Genomic DNA, 21628 nt, shown 5'->3' with positions numbered 1-21628 from the left:
GCTTGAATTAAATGTTACAACGACTATATTTTTAATATGTTGACCAAACATTAAATGTGATTCGACTGCATTAATTGTACATTTGATACTTCAACTCTTCTTCCAAACCATCCTAATTCTCATTAAAACAAGGAAAACCAAGCGTAAAACCAATAATTCCACCTTTAACTCTCTTATTCTCATAACTAAAGAAAAAACATGATTTCAAGCTAGTTTCTAAGTCATAAAGGGTGTTTTTAGTATCAAAATTAAGTATCAAATAACGGTATTTTCAATCGTTATCACAACCCCAAACTTAAAACTTTGCTTGTCCTCAAGCAAACAAGATGTAACTCTGCTTTCAAACAATCAATACAATGGTTTACACATTCCAAAACTCTTTCTTTTAAGACAAGTAATTACTCAAATCAGCTCATCACAAAGAATTCAGTCAAGATGTACACATGCCTTGATTCAAACAACTCATCATGGTACTCACAAAATCACATAATATCCAACATATGTTATTCTCATGAATGATCAATTAACTAAGCATAGATGTAATCATGTATTCATGGAACTACTTCTCACCAGTCAAAGTGTTTCACTCAATCACACAGGTGTATATAGAGATAACTCCTTCACTCTACTATCCCAATGTCACATAAAACAAAATTGCCTTTCATTTAACCACAATCAAACACACTAACAAACAAGTATCATCACAAGGACTTTCCATGGCTTGTAATGTGGCTGGGCTAAGAAGAACATTGGCTTTTCTGGATCACAAAATCCCTGAGTTAAGAGAGTCATCCATAACTTTTTTTTCAAACACAATCTCTTTTTCGAATAACTCAATTTCACTTATTCCCAACATTCCCTGCATTGAGCTTTTCTTTCTTTCTTTTCTTTTCTTTTTCCTTTGCTTTCATTTGCTCAATACTTAGCTCAATGCCTATTCTTTTCATTTTCTTTTCCAAATTTCCCAACAACCCGAAACTTGAACCTTTATCAATACCACACATAATATTCTCAACTTAACTCAAGGTAAAGATTTTCACAAAGGGTTTTATTTCATGATTTAAGGCTCAAGGTTCAAAGGATATAAGACATTGTGCTCTTTTTGTTGGACTAAAATCATGCATTGCCTAAAAAGGGATAACAACAGATGGCTTTGATCATATGACACATGCAAGCTAGCGATTCAATCATAGAAACCTGAGAAAAATTGATCATGCTTTCAACGGAATAACAATCATTCACAACACAAACTCTGGAGCTCAAAACCTCACATACAAGCTAATTCAAAGTTCCAGATAATTCAGATAAACATCTTGCTCAGCATCATAATCACACTCATAACTTCATGCATCTGTTCACACATCTTATGAGCAACCACCTGCATATCAGCATCTTATGCACCATCTCAACATCAATAAATTATAAGAGCATCATCAAGCAATACTCATCACAACATCATCAAACCATTGCATCAGATATAAGTTTTAGCCAAGTACATCACAACCTATTCTAAAAGCAGAAGCAAATATAGTTCAACAGAACAAAGATAAGAAAAATCCTGATCTACTGTCAATAGCATTCATTAGTAAATGTTATCCTCATCCTTGACTGTCATCCGAGTCTTCTTCCTCTTCTTCATCATCTTCCTCTTCCTCTTCTTCATCATCTTCAACATCCTCCTCCATGGCTAAAGCTTCAGCTGCTCCAACTTCACTAGCATGTGCCTGATCCTCTGGACACCTGATAACAGTTGAAAAACTGTTATTTTCATGCTTAAAATTGATACTAAAAGCAACCTTTAACACTTTGAAACTAGCTTAGAATCATGCTTTTGTTCATATTTTTAGAAATAAGAGAGTTGGACAGGTTTATGCTTGATTTCAGTGTTTTATGCAGGTTTTAAGGTGAATTTGATGAAAGAAGTGAAGAAGGATAGAGATCGAATCAGAAAAGAACTCAAAAAGTGCAAAAGAAGAGAAGCCGCAAGAACCGCTCAGCGCCAGTTTACCGCTGAGCGGCGCTATTGAACACCCGTTGGCTCCGCTGAGGGGTGAAAGTGCAGCTGAGGGGAGAATTGACGACGCGCTGGTACCGCTGAGCGGCAGTTTACCGCTGAGCGGTGGTATTTTGGGCTTAGGCAGTCTATCTCATTGTATTTCATCTAGTTTCACCATGAATATGGTGAACTAAACTCTTCTTGTTGTTGGGGAATCAATGTAATCTTGTGAAGCTCTCATATATGGAATTTTGTGTTTAAACATGATATCTTTGATACATGCTTTCTTTCATCATTAATTAGGGTTTTTCCTCTTTGCTCAAAGCATGCATTGTTTAACTCATTCGATGTCATGATTATTGGTTTTATTGATATGGACACATACGGTAAAATCTAGATCCGGGGAAATTCTCCCAAAAAGCAATATTGCCTAGACATAGGGATATGAGGGTTGGTTGCCTTTAAGCTTTTGTGCTTCAGAATTAATTATTAGGGATGCTAGGAATTGTATGAACTCGTAATTAAGGATAAGCTTTCTTCGCCGAGACATCGTGTTTAAGGTAATTTAGAGAGTGACATTAACATTGATGAAAAGAATGATGAATTCCTAAAATATATGAGATTGGATAAGATGAAATTGATTTCCCCAACAACATACTCATCCATATAATTCGTTCAGTGTTTGTGTTCTTCTTTTCCATTGATCAAACTCATGCATACATGTTTAATTATTGTCTTTTGCATTTGAAACCACAAGAATAATCAACAAGTCATTTAACTAACTAGGCCGTGAGTCCTTTGGGAAAACGATACTTGGTCTTACCAAGTTTATTACTTGATACGATTCGGTCACACTTGTCGAGGGTTAAACAAGTTTTTGGCGCCGTTTTTCAGTGTTCATAAATTTGTCATCAAGTTTTTGGCGCCGTTGCCGGGGAGTCGTGGTTTACCTAGTTTATTTGTGTGATTATTGATTATCTTTGACTTGTTTTTGAATTTTGAATTTTAAATTTCGAATTTTGAATTTCTGTTTTTATTTTTCTGTTTTTATTTTCTGTTTTTATTTTTTGGTTATTATTTTATTTTATTTTATTTTTCTGTTTTTATTTTTCGGTTATTATTTTATTTTATTTTTTGTTTTTATTTTCGGTTATTATTTTATTTTATTTTCTGTTTTTATTTTTCGGTTTTTTTTTCTTGTTATCTTTTCAATTATATCCTTTGATTATTTCTTCTCTTCTCTATCTTTTTGTGCTAACAAATTTTTCTAGGGACTTGTTTTCTTGTGTATGCAGGAAGCAATTCGAACTAGAAGCAAGAAAACCTCGGAACCTCTTCTTGAAGGCTTAGACGAGAGTAGACGGAGGAGAAGAATCTGTACATCTAGGGAACTTTTCGCTCCTCCGGAAGATCTTTTACAACCTTCACCACAAGGTTCTCACCATAACACTAAGAATATGGAGAATAATAATGTTAAACGGACTCTTGCAGATTACACCAATGAGGTTGGCCCTTAACATTTTAACAGCATAGCAAGACCGAGGGTCAATGCAACCAACATGGAGGTGAAACTGGCGTTGATCCAGCTGGTTAAGAGTAATCAATTTAATGGGTTGTCACATGAAAGCCCATATGAGCACCTCACAACCTTTAATGAAATTTGCAATATAGTGAAGATAAATGGGGTGCTTGACAAAGCAATCAAACTTAGCTTATTTCCTTTCTCATTGGGAGGCAATGCTAAGCTTTGGTTGAACTATTTTCCAGAAGGGAGCTTTACAGAGTTGGAAGCTTTGGTGACAAAGTTTTTGAACAAATACTTCCCACAATCCAAAGTAAACAAAGGAAAGCAAGAGATTTCATCTTTCAGGCAAGGCATGGAGGAATCACTAGGTCACGCATGGGATAGGTACCAAAGCCTATTAAGAAAGACTCCCACGCATGGATTTGATGAAAGAGAAGTAGTCCTAATCTTCCTTGGAGTCTTGGTTCACGAACCAAGCTGATGCTAGATGCCTCAGCTGGAGGCAATATTAAATAGAAGACTCCAGAGGAAGCAACTGAAATAATTGAAAACATGGCTACTAATGACAATGAGCTGAACAGTGAAAGAGAAGCTCCTATTAAAAAAAAAGGAGTTCTACAGTTGCAATCCAATGATGCCTTGTTAGCTCAGAACAAAATAATAATTCAACAACTGGAGAATCTCAGAAAGGCACTTGCACAACTACCAAAAGAGTTAAAGACTGTTGCACAGATTCAACCACAGATGTGTGAATTAAGACCATATCAATGGTCAATGCGCCTTTCCAGTGGAAGCTTTAGAGGATGTTAACTTCATGGCCAATCAATTTCCATACTGTTAGGGGAATTTCAATCAAGGGTGGAAACCACACCCAAGTATAGGTCAAGGACAAAGTGGGCAAGCTGGACAAGCAAGGAAATTTAACAAGCAATAGCAACAACCAACCTTATGGCAACAAATGTCTACACTTAATGAAAGATCAATAAGGATGGAAGAAACTCTTCAGCAATTCATACAGGCAACTGAATCCACTCAAAAGAGCACTGAAGCTGCTATTAAGAACTTGGAGATTCAAGTGGGTCAACTTACTAAGCAGTTGGAAGAAAGGCCTGACAAGAATTTTGGGGCTAATACTGAGGTTAACCCCAGGGAAGAGTGTAAAGTGCTAGTGAGTGTAAATGTTGAAAAAGTTGAGTTGGAAAAAGAAGAGAGAAAAGAGAGAGAAGAGAAAGAAGAAGAGAAAATTTGTGTGAAGAAAAAGAAAGTGAGAGAAAAGAAAAAGAGGATGAGAGAAAAAAAGAAAGAATCATATGAAAAACCTCTTCCTCATCCAAAGAAGTATCATAGGAAGAAGGAATTTCAGCGCTTTATGGAAATCTTCAAGAAATTGGAGATTAAATTTCCTATGATTGAGACATTGCAACAGGTTCCTGGTTTTATCAAATTCCTGAAGAAGTTCAGTAGAAAGAAGAAAAAGAAGAAAGAATTTGAGTTTTATTGGGTCAAGCTAGTGACGTTAAAAGAGCGCTTGTTGGGAGGCAACCCAGTGATTTAAGAACTTTTAATTTTTGGTTTGGTGATGTAATTTTGAACTTTTGGGTATTTTTGTTTTTGTTATAAGTTTGTTACAGGGTTTACATCTACTGATGAATGTTAGGCGGAAGAGTATCTACTGAAGGATACTATGTTTGTATACACCTACTGATGGGTGTTGGTAAGAAAGATTTGCATCTACTGAAGGTTGCTGGAGGATTTTGGGTCAAGCTCGTGACGTCAAACAAGCGCTACCTGGGAGGCATCCCAGTTAATTGATTGTATCTTTGTTGTTTATTCTGCTTTAGTTGTATGATAGGGATTGGATGCATGACTGATCTGAGAACTTAAATGCAGATGACAGCACAGACTGATGAGGAGCTGAGATAGCATTTACTGATGGATGTTATCAGCACTAGAGCAAGATTTATTTTATGCTTTTGTTTGGTTTTATATTATTGAACTTATTTGCTTCTGTTTTTAGAATAGGGTTTGATGTACTCAATTGGAAATTTTGTCTATTATGATGGTTTGCTTATGATTATTGTTTGATAAGTAATGCTTGATGATGCTTTGATATTGAGTGATGTTGAGATTGTGCACATTATATGCTTATACAAATGGTTCACAAGCTTTGTGAACAAATGCATGATGTTGTGATTGTGATTATGATACTAAGCAGGATGTGTATATGTGGAATGTGAATGAGCTTATATGTGAGGCTTTGAGCTCCAGAGTTGTTGTGATTGAATGCTATTACTTTGAAAGCATGAATGACTTTGCCTAGGTTTTCTATGATTGAATCAATTGCTTGTTTGCATCATATGATCAAGGCCATTTGTTGGTAACCCTTTTGTTAGCCAAATTCATGATTTTAGCCCACAAAAGAGAGCACTATGTGTTCTATCATTTGAACCCTTAGCCTTGAACATGACTTGAAAACCCTTTGTGAAAAGCTTTACCTTGAGTTAAGTAGAAAATATTTTGTGGTATTGACAATTGTTCAAGTTTGGGGTTGTTGGGAAGTTATGAAAGGGAAATTGAAAGCATTGAGCTAAGAGCTAAAAACTAAGTATGTGAAAAGAAAAAGAAAAAGAGAAAGAAAAGAGAAGAAAAAGCAAAGCTCAATGCAAAGGAAAGTTGGGAATAAGTAAGAATGATTGTGTTTATATGATTCTCTTAACTCAAGGGTTTTGTGATCTAGAAAAACCAATTTTCTTGTTAGCCCAGCCACATTATAAGCCATTGAAAAGTCCTTGTGATGATGCATGCTTGTGAATGTATTTGATTATGGTTAAATGAAAGGCAAAGTCAATTCTTGTGACATTGTGATAGTAGAGTGAATGAGTGATTACCTCTTATACACTTGTGTGTTTAAGTAAAACACTTTATCTAGTGAGGAAAGATTCCATGAACACATGAACATCCATGCTTAGTTGATTGATCATTCACGAAAAATAGCATTTGTTGGATATTGGGTGATTGTGTGAACACTAAAGCATGTGCATGTCTTGATTGAAGTTTTTGTCATGAGCTTAATTAAGTGATTACTTATCTTGAAAAAAGGATTTTTGAATGGAGCGAACCATTGTATTGATTTGTAGAAGATTGAGTTACATCTTGTTTGCTTGAGGACAAGCAAAGTTCTAAGTTTGGGGTTGTGATAACAGTTGAAAAACTGTTATTTTCATGCTTAAAATTGATACTAAAAGCAACCTTTAACACTTTGAAACTAGCTTAGAATCATGCTTTTGTTCATATTTTTAGAAATAAGAGAGTTGGACAGGTTTATGCTTGATTTCAGTGTTTTATGCAGGTTTTAAGGTGAATTTGATGAAAGAAGTGAAGAAGGATAGAGATGGAATCAGAAAAGAACTCAAAAAGTGCAAAAGAAGAGAAGCCGCAAGAACCGCTCAGCGCCAGTCTACCGCTGAGCAGCACTAATGAACACCCGTTGGCTCCGCTGAGGGGTGAAAGTGCAGCTGAGGGGAGAATTGACGACGCGCTGGTACCGCTGAGCAGTGGTATTTTGAGCTTAGGCAGTCTATCTCATTGTATTTCATCTAGTTTCACCATGAATATGGTGAACTAAACTCTTCTTGTTGTTGGGGAATCAATGTAATCTTGTGAAGCTCTCATATATGGAATTTTATGTTTAAACATGATATCTTTGATACATGCTTTCTTTCATCATTAGTTAGGGTTTTTCCTCTTTGCTCAAAGCATGCATTGTTTAACTCATTCGATGTCATGATTATTGGTTTTATTGATATGGACACATACGGTAAAATCTAGATCCGGGGAAATTCTCCCCAAAGCAATATCGCCTAGACATAGGGATATGAGGTTTGGTTGTCTTTAAGCTTCTGTGCTTCAGAATTAATTATTCGGGATGCTAGGAATTGTATGAACTCGTAATTAAGGATAGGCATTCTTCGCCGAGACATCGGGTTTAAGGTAATTTAGAGAGTGACATTAACATTGATGAAAAGAATGATGAATTCCTTAAATATATGAGAGTGGATAAGATGAAATTGATTTCCCCAACAACATACTCATCCATATAATTCGTTCAGTGTTTGTGTTCTTCTTTTCCATTGATCAAACTTATGCATACATGTTTAATTATTGTCTTTTGCATTTGACACCACAAGAATTTGTTCACAAGTCTTCAATAATCAACAAATCATATAACTAACTAGGCCGTGAGTCCTTTGGGAAAACGATACTTGGTCTTACCAAGTTTATTACTTGATACGATTCGGTCATACTTGCCGAGGGGTAAACAAGTTTTTGGCACCGTTTTTCGGTGTTTATAAATTTTTCATCAACACCTCACACAAGTGTTAAACTCCTCCATCGTCCACCGTCGTCTAGGAGGTGTATCATACAACCCTATAATCATCTCTACAATCGGCACTTGCCCTCTATGCAATGCTTGCATCCTATCCTCCATCAGGGACATATACATGTCCCTCATCTGAAAAGGCTCAACATTCTCAGGCTGCCCTTGCTCTGGTGGTGGTGCTCTCCTATGCACCCTAGGATTTTGTGGTGGTGGCATAGGTTGACTGATAACGGTTGAAATACCGTTCTTTTCAGACTACATTTTGATATTAAAATAACCCTTTATGACGTAGAAACTAGCTTGAAATTATGCTTTTGCTTAATTTGTGAGAATAAGAGAGTTGAAGGTGGTATTATTGGTTTAATGCTTGGTTTTCCTTGTTTTGACAGGAATTAAGATGAATTGGATGAAGAAGTTGAAGTAGCAAGGAGTTGGAGTAAGGAAAGGCTGGAAAACTAGCACAAAGAAGAATCCCAGATAGCACTAAGCGCCAATTTCTTCTGTCTCACGTCGAGCGCCACCGCTGAGCGTCAGTTTAGTCTCGCAACCACCGCTGGGCGCCCTTTTGGGGCGTTGAGCGCCGCCGACTTAGAAAAAGTGTTATTTTCGGAAACCCCACGAACATAATCATTCTATTATTTTTATAACGGTTGAAAAACCGTTATTTTTATACTTAATTTTGATACTAAACACACCCTTTTTGACTTAGAAGCTTGCTTGAACTCATGTTTTTGCTTTAGTTTTGTGAATAAGTGTGATTATTGATTAGCTTTGACTTGATTTTTTTTATTTTAGTGTATTTTTGTTTTGTTTTGCTTTATAAGTTCTGTTTAGGGTTATGTTTTCTTGTGTATGCGGGGTATAACTCGAACTAGAAGTAAGCTCGGAAACTCTTCTTGAAGGATTGGACAATAGTAGAAGGAGAAGGAGAATCCGAACATCGAGAGAATTATTTCCTTCTCCAGAGACACTTTTACAACCCTCACCACGATCAACTTGCATTCATATTTAATTTTCTGTTTTTGCATTTGAAACCAATGATCTCGTTTTCGTTAAGTCTTAATTAATCGAGTTATCACACGACTGTCTAGTGTCGAGAGTCTTTTGGAACACGATACTTGGTCTTACCATTTTATATTACTTGTGCAATTCGGTACACTTGTCGATCCATCAACAAGTTTTTGGCACCGTTGTTGGGGATCAAAAATGTTGTTAACAAGTTTTTGGCGCCGTTTTCGGGGACTCACGGTTTAAACTATTCTATTTTTGTGATTCTTGATTAAGTTTGACTTTATTTTTATTTTTATTTTTATGCTAGTTTTAATTTGTGTTTTGTGTCGTTTGTTTTTGTTTTTGTGCTAACACTGTTTTCTAGGATTTTGTGTCTAGTGCTTGCAGGATGCAATTTGGACAAGAAGTTAACTATATGGACACTCAATTCCATGAAGGTAATTTCAACCACTGGTGAAAACCTCACTTAAACATGGGTCAAAGTCAATTTGAGCAAGCTGCCGAATAATATGATAGGCTGCCACAACAACAATGGTAGCAACAACCCTCTCTCTCAGAAAGAATGGCTAAGATGGATGACACACTTCAACAGTTAATGCAGATGTCTGATTCTCATCACAAAAGCACTGAAGCGGCACTCAGAAGAATGGAGATGCAGCTTGGTCACATACTTCAGAAGCTGGATGATTTTGGGGGCAATATGGAAGTTAACTCTAAGGAGGAATGTCAAGTTATTATCACTAGAAGTGAAAAAGTTTTTTATGAGAGAAAAATAGAGAGAAAAGAAGAAAGGTTAAGTGAAAAAGAGAAAGATGTAAAGGAAGAGGAAGAAAAAGAAGAGAGAAAAAGTGAGGTTGAGAGAAAAGAAAAGGGGAAGAATGTGGAAGAAGAGAGAAAAGAAACAGGAGAGGTTGAGACAGAAAAGAAAAAAATTGAGAAAAATCTTCTGTTCCGTAAGAAGTGTTCCAAGGAGGAAAAAGAGAGGGAAGAAAAGAAAAAGAGAGAGAAGGCGGATGAGAGAAAAAAGAAATAATCCTATGAAAACCCCCTTCCTCACCCAAAGAAGTATCATAGGAAGGAGAAGGAAAAACAGTTTGAGCGTTTCATGGAAATATTCAAGAAATTGAAGATTAAAATTTCTATGATTGGGACACTGCAACAGGTTCCTGGTTAAATTAAATTTCTAAAAAAATTCAATAAAAAGAAAAAAATATCCAGAAAAGGGAACAATTGAGGCACAGGGCAATTGTAGTGGGTCAAGCTAGTGACGTTAAAGAATCGCTTGCTCGGAGGCAACCCAGTTTCTGATTTTTTTTATTTAGTTGTGTTGTGTGGATTTGATTTTGTTTTGCAGTAATGACAACATCTGCTGATGGATGTTGGACATCATCTATTTATGGATACTGCTACGATGAATGATAGCCCATTTTTTTGAACTTTTCTTTTTAGTTGATTTAATTGTGTGGTTTTGATTTGATTTTTTTCTTTGTGTGTTTGAGTTTTTTTTAGGTTAAATGCTGCTTCTGATGGCAGTAATGATAGCATCTACTGATGGATGCTTGTACAACATCTACTGATGGATGTTGCTATGATGAGGATGATGAATGAAAACATCTACTGATAGATGCTGCTATGGAAGAAGACGATGACTAGACATCTACTGATGGATGTTAGGTGATTAGGCATCTACTGATCGATGCCGATGAAGATGAGAAAGACTGGTGTCTACTGAGGGATATCAATGAAGATAAGAAATATTAGCATCTACTGATGGATGCTATGTGATTAGACATCTACTGATGGATGTTATTGACAGCATCTACTGATGGATGCTATGATGATGAAGATGGTGTCAAGCTAGTGACGTTAAAGAAGCGCTTACCGGGAGGCAACCCAGCTTTATAAACCTTTCTTTTTAATCAATTGTTTTGTTATTGTACTTTGCTTGAATGAACCACACTGTTTTGATTCAACTGTGTTGTGTTTTGTGATGAGTATTGCTTTGTGATATTCTAGTTTATTGATTGATGTTGAGATGATCCATGATGTGCTGATATACAGGTGATGGCTCACAGTGTATGAAACAGGTGCTTGAGGTAAAACTTGATTGAGATACTAAGCAGGGTGTTTTTCTAAATTCTAGGACTTGTGAGTTTACCTGTGTGCGATTTGAACTTTAGAGTTTTTTGTGAATAATTGCTATTACTTTGTAAGCATGAATGATTTTTCCCAATTTTTTTGTGATTGAGCTACTTGCTTGCAGGTTTCATATGATCAAAGCCATCTTTTGTTGTCCCTTATTCTTTCAGCCTTCACATGAATTTTTGCCAACTGAAAAGAGAATAAATTGTTCTAACCTTTGAACCTTGAGCCTTATGTATGTTTGAAAAACTTTTTTTTTTTAAATCTTTACCTTCAGTTAAGTTGAGAACATTTGATGAGGTATTGACAAAGGTTCAAGTTTGGGATTGCTGGAAAGATTGACAAAGGAAAAAGAAAAAGCGGTGAGTACTTGATAAGCAAAAGCGAAAGAAAAAGAAAAATGAAAAGAAAAGAAAAGAAAATCTCAATGCAAGGGAAAGCTGGGAAAAAGAAAGAGAGTTTGTGCTTGAATGATGAAATCATAAATGTCTCTAACAAGGATTTTGCTGACCAGAAAAACCAATTTCCTTCCTAGCCCAGCCATGTTACAGGCCACAAAAAGCCCTTGTGATAAGAACTTGCTTGTGAGTTTGTTTGATTGTGATTAAATGAAAGGCAAAGTTAATTTGTGTGACATTGTGATAGTAGAGTGAAAAAGTCACGAACATGATAACGGTTTAAAATACCGTTATCTGTGATGTAATTTTGATACTAAATGCACCCTTTTTGACTTAGAAACTTGCTTGGACTCATGCTTTTTCATTAAGTTGTATGAATAAGAGAGTTGAGGTTGAATTTGATGATTTTATGACTAATTCCCTTTGTTTTGATAGAAAACGAGTTAATTTAGGAAGCAGAGATGAAGTGCTAAGGAGATAGAGCTTAGGAAGGCCTGGAAAAGCACCAAAAGGGGGAATCGCACGAAGCTTGGGCGCCCTACATGAAGCTTGAGCGTAGAAAAATTGACGTCCGCCGCCCAAGCGCCCTCTTAGGCCGCCCGAGCGTCGGCCTCTAAAGCCCGGGCGTCTAATTGAGAGCTCAAACCCTACGAAAGTCGACGTCCACCGCCCGGGCGCCCTAAATGGGGCACCCGAGCATCGTGCATCGCAGATCAGGCCCAGTTTTTGCTCTATTTCGACTATTTTCGACCGGGCCCTGTTTTTACTCTTTTCCAACTTTATTTAAAGGACCTAGGCGCTCTTTGTTTTGTATCTTTGGCTGGAGCAACAGAACATCACACTCTTCTACCCTTTGAAGGCAAATATGGACGCGAGAACTTTCTCTTCTACTTTTAGGGTTTTACTATCTCATGCTTTTCCATTGTTCCTCTAGTTTCTCCATGTCTATGGGGAATTAAACTCTATTTGTTGTTGGGGAATGATGTAATCTTGTGAGCTCTCATGTATTTGAAATGATTCTTAATTTATATGCTTTATTCATTAATTGTTAGGGAATTCATCTGTTTCAATGCTTGCTCTATTTAACTCATTTAGTACCATGGTTTATGAATTGCATGAGTGCCGGAGGTTCTGATGAGTCAATATTTTCTTGACTTCACTTAGTTTATTATGCTAGAATTAATCAGAGAATTGTGCTTAAATGTCCGGTATTTTTCCGTTTTTGCTAAGTGTGCTTAATTTGACCAGAAATTCTTATTTTAATTAATTTGAATTATCTGAGCTAATTATTTTCATCATTGATTGCAGGAAAAATTTTGGAGATACATTTTGGGACATCAGGAAGAATGCCAAATAAATTAAAGACTCTCCACATAAACATTTTAGAATTAATTAAATTGTAATTTAGTAGTATAGAATGTTTTTGGATTAACTTTTTAAGATTGAACCAATTTTTGGCAAAATGAACTAGGCCCAAAAGTGGGGGTGGATGACTTGGCACCCTAGGGTTTTTTGTGTGGACCCCACCCTCATTAAAGAAAACTCATGGCCTTGGTGAGCAGGCAGCCGTCACTTGTTTTTGTTAGCAAAAATCAAAGATGAAGTTTTGATGATGAACAGATTTGCACAAGTCAAGATCCATAAAGACAGATTGAAGATCTCTGTATTTTATAAAGCTTTTATAATAATCGAAGTTGATGTAATAGTGCTCAAATATGTATTAGGGTTGATTCTTGTAATTTATATTTGATTTACTTGCTGTTGAGAACCATCCACAAGCCGTCTTAATCGATTAAACCCAGTTTTAATCGATTAAAACGAGGTTGGCACTGAAAACCCAATTGCCACTATAATAATCGATTAAAGCTAATAATAATCGATTAGTTAATCGATTATTCCTGAGAATAATCGATTAACACTAGCCGTTGTGGGTTTCAGATTTGAAAAACTAGCCGTTGTACTCATTTTAATCGATTAATACTTGTGTTAATCGATTATATGCGTTAGATGGCCCGTTTTCGAAGAATGGAAGAGTATTAGGCTGAGTCTATAAAATGGCTCACTCTTTATCTCAAAAAGAACTCTTCCCTTGTGCTAAAGATCTCTGAACTCTTTGAGAACTCTGTGAGATTGTTGAAGCTAAGGAAACTCTTGTCTGCAAAGTCCTGAAGTGCTACTGCGGTGACAGAGGAATAGCTTGTTCATCCTTGGTGTATCCGAGGAAGTGCCTGGAAGAGAATCATCCTTCGTGAAGCATTCAAAGGAGGTGGTCATCCTTTGTGAAGACTCAAAGGAAGTGTAAGTTCGTCTCTTGTGGTTTCAAGAGAGGTGGTATTTCTAAACTCTTACAAATTGTTTTTCTTTGTGATTAATATTTGTAACTGTTTTGTGTTAGTGAAAAAGGTTTATCTTGTTTGAGATAAGCAACTGGACGTAGGATCCGAGTGATCTGAACCAGGATAAAATCACCTGTGCAATTTTTCTCTTTCCCTTACTCTGTCATTTATATTTAATTATCTGCTCAGTAAGAAAAATTAAGAGAAAAATAATAAAAGGCAAAATAAAAGTATATAACCAATTCACCCCCCCCCCCCCCCCCCTCTTGGTTTGTTCCACGCTAATAATTCCGTTGCAGCGATTCTAACAATTGACATCAGAGCTTGCTTTGATAGTCATTCAAATGGCAGGATCACATCAAACCTTTGCAGAGGGTGCATCAATCAATAGACCCCCACTATTCACAGGTGAGAACTATGCATTCTGGAAGGTAAGAATGCAAATATTTATTGAATCTATTGATTGTGAAATTTGGGATGTTATTGCGTCTGGCTCTTCTGTTCCTACTAACAATACACAGGAACCAAAACCCCGTGGTCAATGGACCATTGAAGAAAAGAAAAGATTTCAGAATGACGTAAAAGCCCGGAATATCATTGCATCAGTATTGACTGTTGATGAGTTCTACAGGGTCTCTGTCTGCAAAACTGCTCAAGAAATGTGGGACGTACTCAGAGTGACGCATGAAGGAACAGATGATGTAAAGAGGGCAAGGAAGAACTCCTTAATCCGAAGGGAATGAAATGTTCCGGATGAAGCAAGGAGAAACAATTTCAGACGTTCAAAAATGCTTCACCAACATTGTCAATCATCTCATTGGACTGGGTAAGTCATTTGATACCGATGAACTTAACATTAAAATCTTGAAGTCTTTAGACAGGTCGTGGCAACCAAAGGTGACTGCAATCTCGGAGTCACAAAACCTCAACACCATGACTATGGCGGCACTCTTTGGAAAGTTGAGGGAACATGAACTAGATCTTGGAAGACTTGATGAAGAAGAAGCAAAAGCCAAAAACAACAAGAAGAGTTTGGCATTAAAGTCGGAAGTTGAGAGAAGCAAAGGTAAATCGGAAGATGAAGACTCAGATGAAGAGGAAAATTTAAGTCTTGTGATCAAAAGGTTAAACAGGTTCATGAAGTCTAAAGGTAAAGGAAGATTTAGATACAAAAAGAAAGATAGTCAAGTATCTTCCTCAAATTACCGATGCTACGGCTGTGGAGAAAAGGGGCATCTAAAAGCAGACTGCCCAAATCAAAAGAAGGGTGAAGACAAAAAGGAGAAAAGATTCTTCAAGAAAAAGAAGGCCTACATTGCCTGGGAAGACGACAATGAGACCATTTCAGATTCAAGCGACTCAGATGAAGAAGCAAACATCTGTTTGATGGCAGATGATGATAATGTCAGCCAAGTAAGTAGTTCACACTATTCTGATAATGATAGTCACATTGATGAAGATGAAATGCATGAAACATATGCTGCATTATTAATTGAATCTGAAAAATTAGATATTTCTCATAAAAAGCTCAAAAAGGATTTTAAAAATTTAAAATCTGAATTTGACAACCTTCTTGAAGAAAATGAAAATTTGAAGTTTACTTCTGAAAATCTCTCTAAAATAAATGATGCTTTGAAAACCCAATTTACAAATTTGTCTAAAGAAAACAGAAGTTTGAAAAATAAATTTTTATATCAAGCAGAAGAAATCAGAAATTTGAAAAGTAAAGTTTTATATTATGAAAAAGAAAAATATATTGCTAATAATGAATGTGAATCTTGCATAAAATTCAAATATTTTTCTGAAAATACAACCACTGGAGAATGTAGTAAAATCTTTGAAAATAAAGCTGTTAAGAAATTTGTTCCTAAAAATAAATATAGAACCCGCAGAGCATGGGTAGAAAAAGGAATGATTAACAGAAACACAAATGCTGTATCCTGTTTTTACTGCATGAGAAAAGGCCATACCTCAAACAAATGCAGAATTAAACGTTTTGGTGTTTCTAGTGGAAGATATGTTTGGGTTGCTAAGTAATTTGAATCTAACCCAAAAGGACCCATACAAAGAAGTTGGGTACCTAAAATAGCTTGGTTGTTCCTTTCTTTTGCAGGTATTATAGAAATCAAGAAAAGTCATGTGGTGTCTCGATAACGGTTGCTCAAAACACATGACAGGAGACAAGACGAAGTTCACAAATTTTAAAGAAAAGGAACAAGACTTTGTTACCTATGGTGACAACAACAAAGGAAGAATTCTTGGAAAAGGGGATATAGGAAGCAAAGACACCTTGATGATCAAAGACGTGCTATATGTAGAAGGACTAAAGCATAGCTTAATTAGCATAAGTCAACTGTGCGACAAAGGATTCAAGGTAACCTTTGAGAAGAATTCTTGCACTATTTTTAAGAATGATTCTTCTGAAATTGCATTAAAGGAGTTAGACATAATAATATTTATTTAATTGATCTAGAAAATGCATCAAATAAAAATATTTCATGTTTAGTTGTTAAAGAAGAAAACCCATGGTTATGGCATAGGCGTGCTGCTCATATACATATGCAACAATTAAACAAACTTATATCTAGAGATCTAGTAATTGGTTTACTTAAATTAAAGTTTGTAAAAGATAAATTGTGTGATGCATGTCAAAAGGGTAAACAAGTTAAAAATTCCTTTCATTCAAAAAATATTGTTTCTACTTTAAAACCTTTGGAACTTTTACATATGGATTTATTTGGTCCTTTAAGGATAAAACGTTTTGGTGGAAACTATTATGCTTTGGTTATTGTTGATGATTTTTCAAGATACACTTGGACTTTCTTTCTCACTCTTAAAAGTGAAGCTTTTAAATAATTTAAAAAGTTTGCTGTTTTAGTTCAAAATGAAAAGGATCTAAGAATTAAAGCTATTAGAAGTGACCATGGTGGTGAATTTCAAAATGAATTATTTGAAAGTTTTTGTGAAGAACATGGTATTTCTCATAAATTTTCCTCACCTAGAACTCCCCAACAAAATGGAGTTGTAGAAAGAAAGAATAGAACCTTAGAGGAACTTGCTTGTACTATGTTAAATGAAAATAATGTTCCTAAACAATTTTGGGCTGATGTTGTGAGTACTGCTTGCTATGTTTTAAATAGAATGATAATTCGACCTATTTTAAAACGTACTCCTTACGAGCTTTTCAAAAATAGAAAACCAAATGTTTCCCATTTAAAAATTTTTGGATGCAAATGCTATGTTTTAAACAATGGAAAACTAAATTTAGGAAAATTTGATTCAAAAGCTGATGAAGGAATATTTCTTGGTTATTCTTTAACAAGCAAAGCATATAGAATTTTTAATAGGAAAACGCTCACAATACAGGAATCCATACATGTTACTTTTGATGAAATTGTGGACCTTGAGGCAAAACCTCTTGAGTCAGAAGAATCTGATGCAGGAACAAGTGAAGATTCATCAAAGGAGACAAATGAAGAGAAGAATCATGACAATCCTCAAGATGAAGATTTAAATAAAATATGGCGACAACCTAGAGGATTATCTTTGGACAACATAATTGGCGATATCACACAAGGGGTAAACACAAGAAGTAATATTGTAAATTATTGTATGAATGTTGCTTTTGTGTCACAGATTGAACCAAAGAATATTAAAGAAGCCCTTCAAGATGAAAAATGGTGTATCGCAATGCAAGAAGAACTCAACCAGTTTGAAAGAAATCAAGTGTGGGAATTAATTCCCAAAAAAGACACTCATCAAGTAATTGGAACAAAGTGGGTGTTCAGAAACAAACTGGATGAAGAAGGAAACATCACCAAGAATAAAGCTAGGCTTGTGGCAAAAGGATATAGTCAAGAAGAAGGTATAGATTATGATGAGACATACGCTCCAGTTGCCAGGTTAGAGGCAATACGCCTACTTCTTGCTTATGCATCTATAATGAAATTTAAATTATTTCAAATGGATGTTAAAAGTGCTTTTCTAAACGGTTATATCAAAGAAGATGTATTTGTTGAACAACCACCTAGTTTTGAGGATTTTAAAAACCCAAATCACATCTACAAATTAAAGAAAGCACTATATGGTCTAAAACAAGCACCTAGAACTTGGTATGAACGTCTTAGCAATTTTCTTGTAGAAAATGGTTTCAACAGAGGAAAAATTGATTCAACATTATTTATTAAAAGAATTGGAAAACATTTTCTAATTGTTCAAGTATACGTAGATGATATTATTTTTGGTTCATCTAACGCAACTCTCTGCGAGAATTTTGCTAAGTCCATGCAGGGAGAATTTGAGATGTCAATGATGGGAGACCTTACTTTCTTCCTCGGACTTCAAATCAAACAAATGGAGAAAGGAACCTTTATATCTCAAACCAAGTATTGCAGGGAAATCCTTAAAAAGTTTGAGATGGACAATGCTAAAGAAGCATCAACTCCCATGGGAACATCCTGCTACTTAGACAAAGCTAAGACAGGTAAAGAGGTAAGTCAGACCAAATACAAAGGTATGATTGGCTCTCTATTATATCTTACTATGCAAAGTTGTTGTTCATTTCTTTTTCTTCTATGCATAATTTCTTTTTATTAAGGGGGAGCACCTATTTTTTTCTTATGATAAAAAAGGGGGAGAAGATAGTTTAAACTCTTTATTTCTTTATTTCTTTATTTTTTCTATTAATCTCTCCTTTCGTGAGTTGTGGTTGTTTCAGATTATTAAAAAGCTTTAAACTTAGGAGAATTTTTGATCATCATCAAAAAGGGGGAGAATGTTAGCAAAAATCAAAGATGAAGTTTTGATGATGAACAGATTTGCACAAGTCAAGATCCATAAAGACAGATTGAAGATCTCTGTATTTTATAAAGCTTTTATAATAATCAAAGTTGATGTAATAGTGCTCAAATATGTATTAGGGTTGATTCTTGTAATTTATATTTGATTTACTTGCTGTTGAGAATCATCCACAAGTCGTCTTAATCGATTAAACCCAGTTTTAATCGATTAAAACAAGGTTGGCACTGAAAACTCAATTGCCACTGTAATAATCAATTAAAGCTAATAATAATCGATTAGTTAATCGATTATTCCTGAGAATAATCGATTAACACTAGCCGTTGTGGGTTTCAGATTTGAAAAACTAGCCGTTGTACTCATTTTAATCGATTAATACTTGTGTTAATCGATTATATGCGTTAGATGGCCCGTTTTCGAAGAATGGAAGAGTATTAGGCTGAGTCTATAAAATGGCTCACTCTTTATCTCAAAAAGAACTCTTCCCTTGTGCTAAAGATCTCTGAACTCTTTGAGAACTCTGTGAGATTGTTGAAGCTAAGGAAACTCTTGTCTGCAAAGTCCTGAAGTGCTACTGCGGTGACAGAGGAATAGTTTGTTCATCCTTGGTATATCCGAGGAAGTGCCTGGAAGAGAATCATCCTTCGTGAAGCATTCAAAGGAGGTGGTCATCCTTTGTGAAGACTCAAAGGAAGTGTAAGTTCGTCTCTTGTGGTTTCAAGAGAGGTGGTATTTCTAAACTCTTACAAATTGTTTTTCTTTGTGATTAATATTTGTAACTGTTTTGTGTTAGTGAAAAAAGTTTATCTTGTTTGAGATAAGCAACTGGACGTAGGATCCGAGTGATCTGAACCAGGATAAAATCACCTGTGCAATTTTTCTCTTTCCCTTACTCTGTCATTTATATTTAATTATCTGCTCAGTAAGAAAAATTAAGAGAAAAATAATAAAAGGCAAAATAAAAGTATATAACCAATTCACCCCCCCCCCTCTTGGTTTGTTCCACGCTAATAATTCCGTTGCAGCGATTCTAACAGTTTTAGGCTTTGCTTTTGAACGTTTTTTTTTATAGAGCTTGGAACATTTTTCATATAGAATAAAGAGCATACTTTCCTTTTTTTTCTATTTTTTTTTGCAAGCGCTATTGCATTGGTTGAATGAAAAAAAGCACACTTTCTTTTCCTTTTAATTTTGTGCAAGGCTGGAACGTTTTATTTTGGAGTTTATCATTGAATGAAAACGGTGCAGACAACCATGTCTTGAAAGAAGAGCTCCTAAGGTGCAACACGTTGTAGGTTCAGAGCTTTCATTTTTTTTCTTTCTTTGTGGAGGTACCAGCTGCAACGTTACGGTTGATTGAAGGAAGAGGACTTTCCCTTTTCGGTTTTTTTGCAAGGATTGGAATGATGAGGATTGGCTTTTATGTTTTTCATTGAATGCAAAATGTACCGTGATTGAGTGCTTCGAAGCTTTTCTTTTCATTTGAAGAATGAGAAATGAATAAGTGATTAGGTGAGAGTTGGTGAGAAGTCACGTCCAGCTAGGAGTAATGGCTGATTGAGTTTTCCTTGAAGAAGATTGATTCATCCTTTATTGTAGAAGAAGGGCACAACATTACAGCCTTGATGCAGAGCAAAGTTTTCACTTTTATTTCATTTAGAAAGAAAACATTGTCCCATCACGAAAGGAGCTGCCACGTCTAGCACTTTTGGAGAGGAATGTTTTGTTTTATTTTTAATAGGAGGTTGGGAAGGAGGAGCACGTTGATTTAATGAAGAAGTAGCACGACTTACCACATGTAGATACTTTGGCTTGTGAACATTTTGAGCTTTGGGGAATTAATTTAGAAGTTCATCTCATTTTTGCTTTGAGAAATGACGTGCTGGAAGAGGATGAGTGGTGTCACGACCTCAGATGGAAAAATGGTGCAGCACGAATTTTATTTTACAGCAGCTTACTCACTTATTTAAACTAATTGTTCAAGCATTTTCTTTTTGTCATTTCTGTGATGAATTTCTTTTGATGTTTAGCTTACAACATTGTGCATTTAATGTTTTAGCTTTAAGTGTTGCATTTCTATACTTTGAATTGTGTTTGGATATTTATCCGTTGCATTGTTCACTTTAATGTTTTCATGCACTTTAATGTTTTCATGCACTTTAATGCTTTCAATTATGTTGGATTGTGTTTAATTTCCATTTTAATTTAATCATTTGCATTCACAAAACCTTTCACAAAACCTTCCCCACTACGTGTTTGACCTATTACCTGAACCACATTTGGTCATTGAGAGACGACCTAGGAGTCACTTCCTAATCTATACTACAATCTTAATGCACATCAAATTTGTATGGGGTGCGACACCCATCAAGGTTCCTTACAATTCAGGTTCTTGTTGAATTCTCACAAGGGTAATATTTCTCAGGGATGAGGGTATGAGTACCTGGTCGTCTTAAGCTCTTGATCTTCAGACTTAATTTTCTAGGAACGCTAGGAATTGCACGAACTAGGAATTAAGGCAGGCTTATTCCGCCGAGGGATCGGGTTCTACGTAATTTACTGAGTGACGTTAACATTAATGCATAAAGAGGAATTCTTATATACATGAGAGGGAACTTGGTGAAATCTAACCCCAACAACATATTCAACTCATATTAAACAACATCCGTCCATCTTTGTGTTATTCTACTATTTATCAATTTGCATTCATATTTAATTCTGTCTTTGCATTTGAAACCAACAATCTCGTTTTATTTAAGTCTTAATTAATTGAGTTATCACACAATTGTTTAGTGCCGAGAGTCTTCAGGGATACGATACTTGCTCTTACCATTTTATATTACTTGTGCGATTCGGTACACTTGCCGATCCATCAACAAGTTTTGGGTTTCGTTTCTAGAGATCAAAAATATTGTCAACAAGTTTTTGGCGCCGTTGTTGGGGACTCATGGTTTAAACTATTCTATTTGTGTGATTCTTAATTAATTTTGGATTTATTCTATTTTACCTTATTTTATTTTATTTTATTTTATTCTAATTTAT

Source organism: Vigna angularis, chromosome 3 (genome assembly GCF_016808095.1).
Source record: "Vigna angularis cultivar LongXiaoDou No.4 chromosome 3, ASM1680809v1, whole genome shotgun sequence".
Classification (NCBI taxonomy): domain Eukaryota; kingdom Viridiplantae; phylum Streptophyta; class Magnoliopsida; order Fabales; family Fabaceae; genus Vigna; species Vigna angularis.
This window is presented reverse-complemented; position numbering follows the sequence as displayed.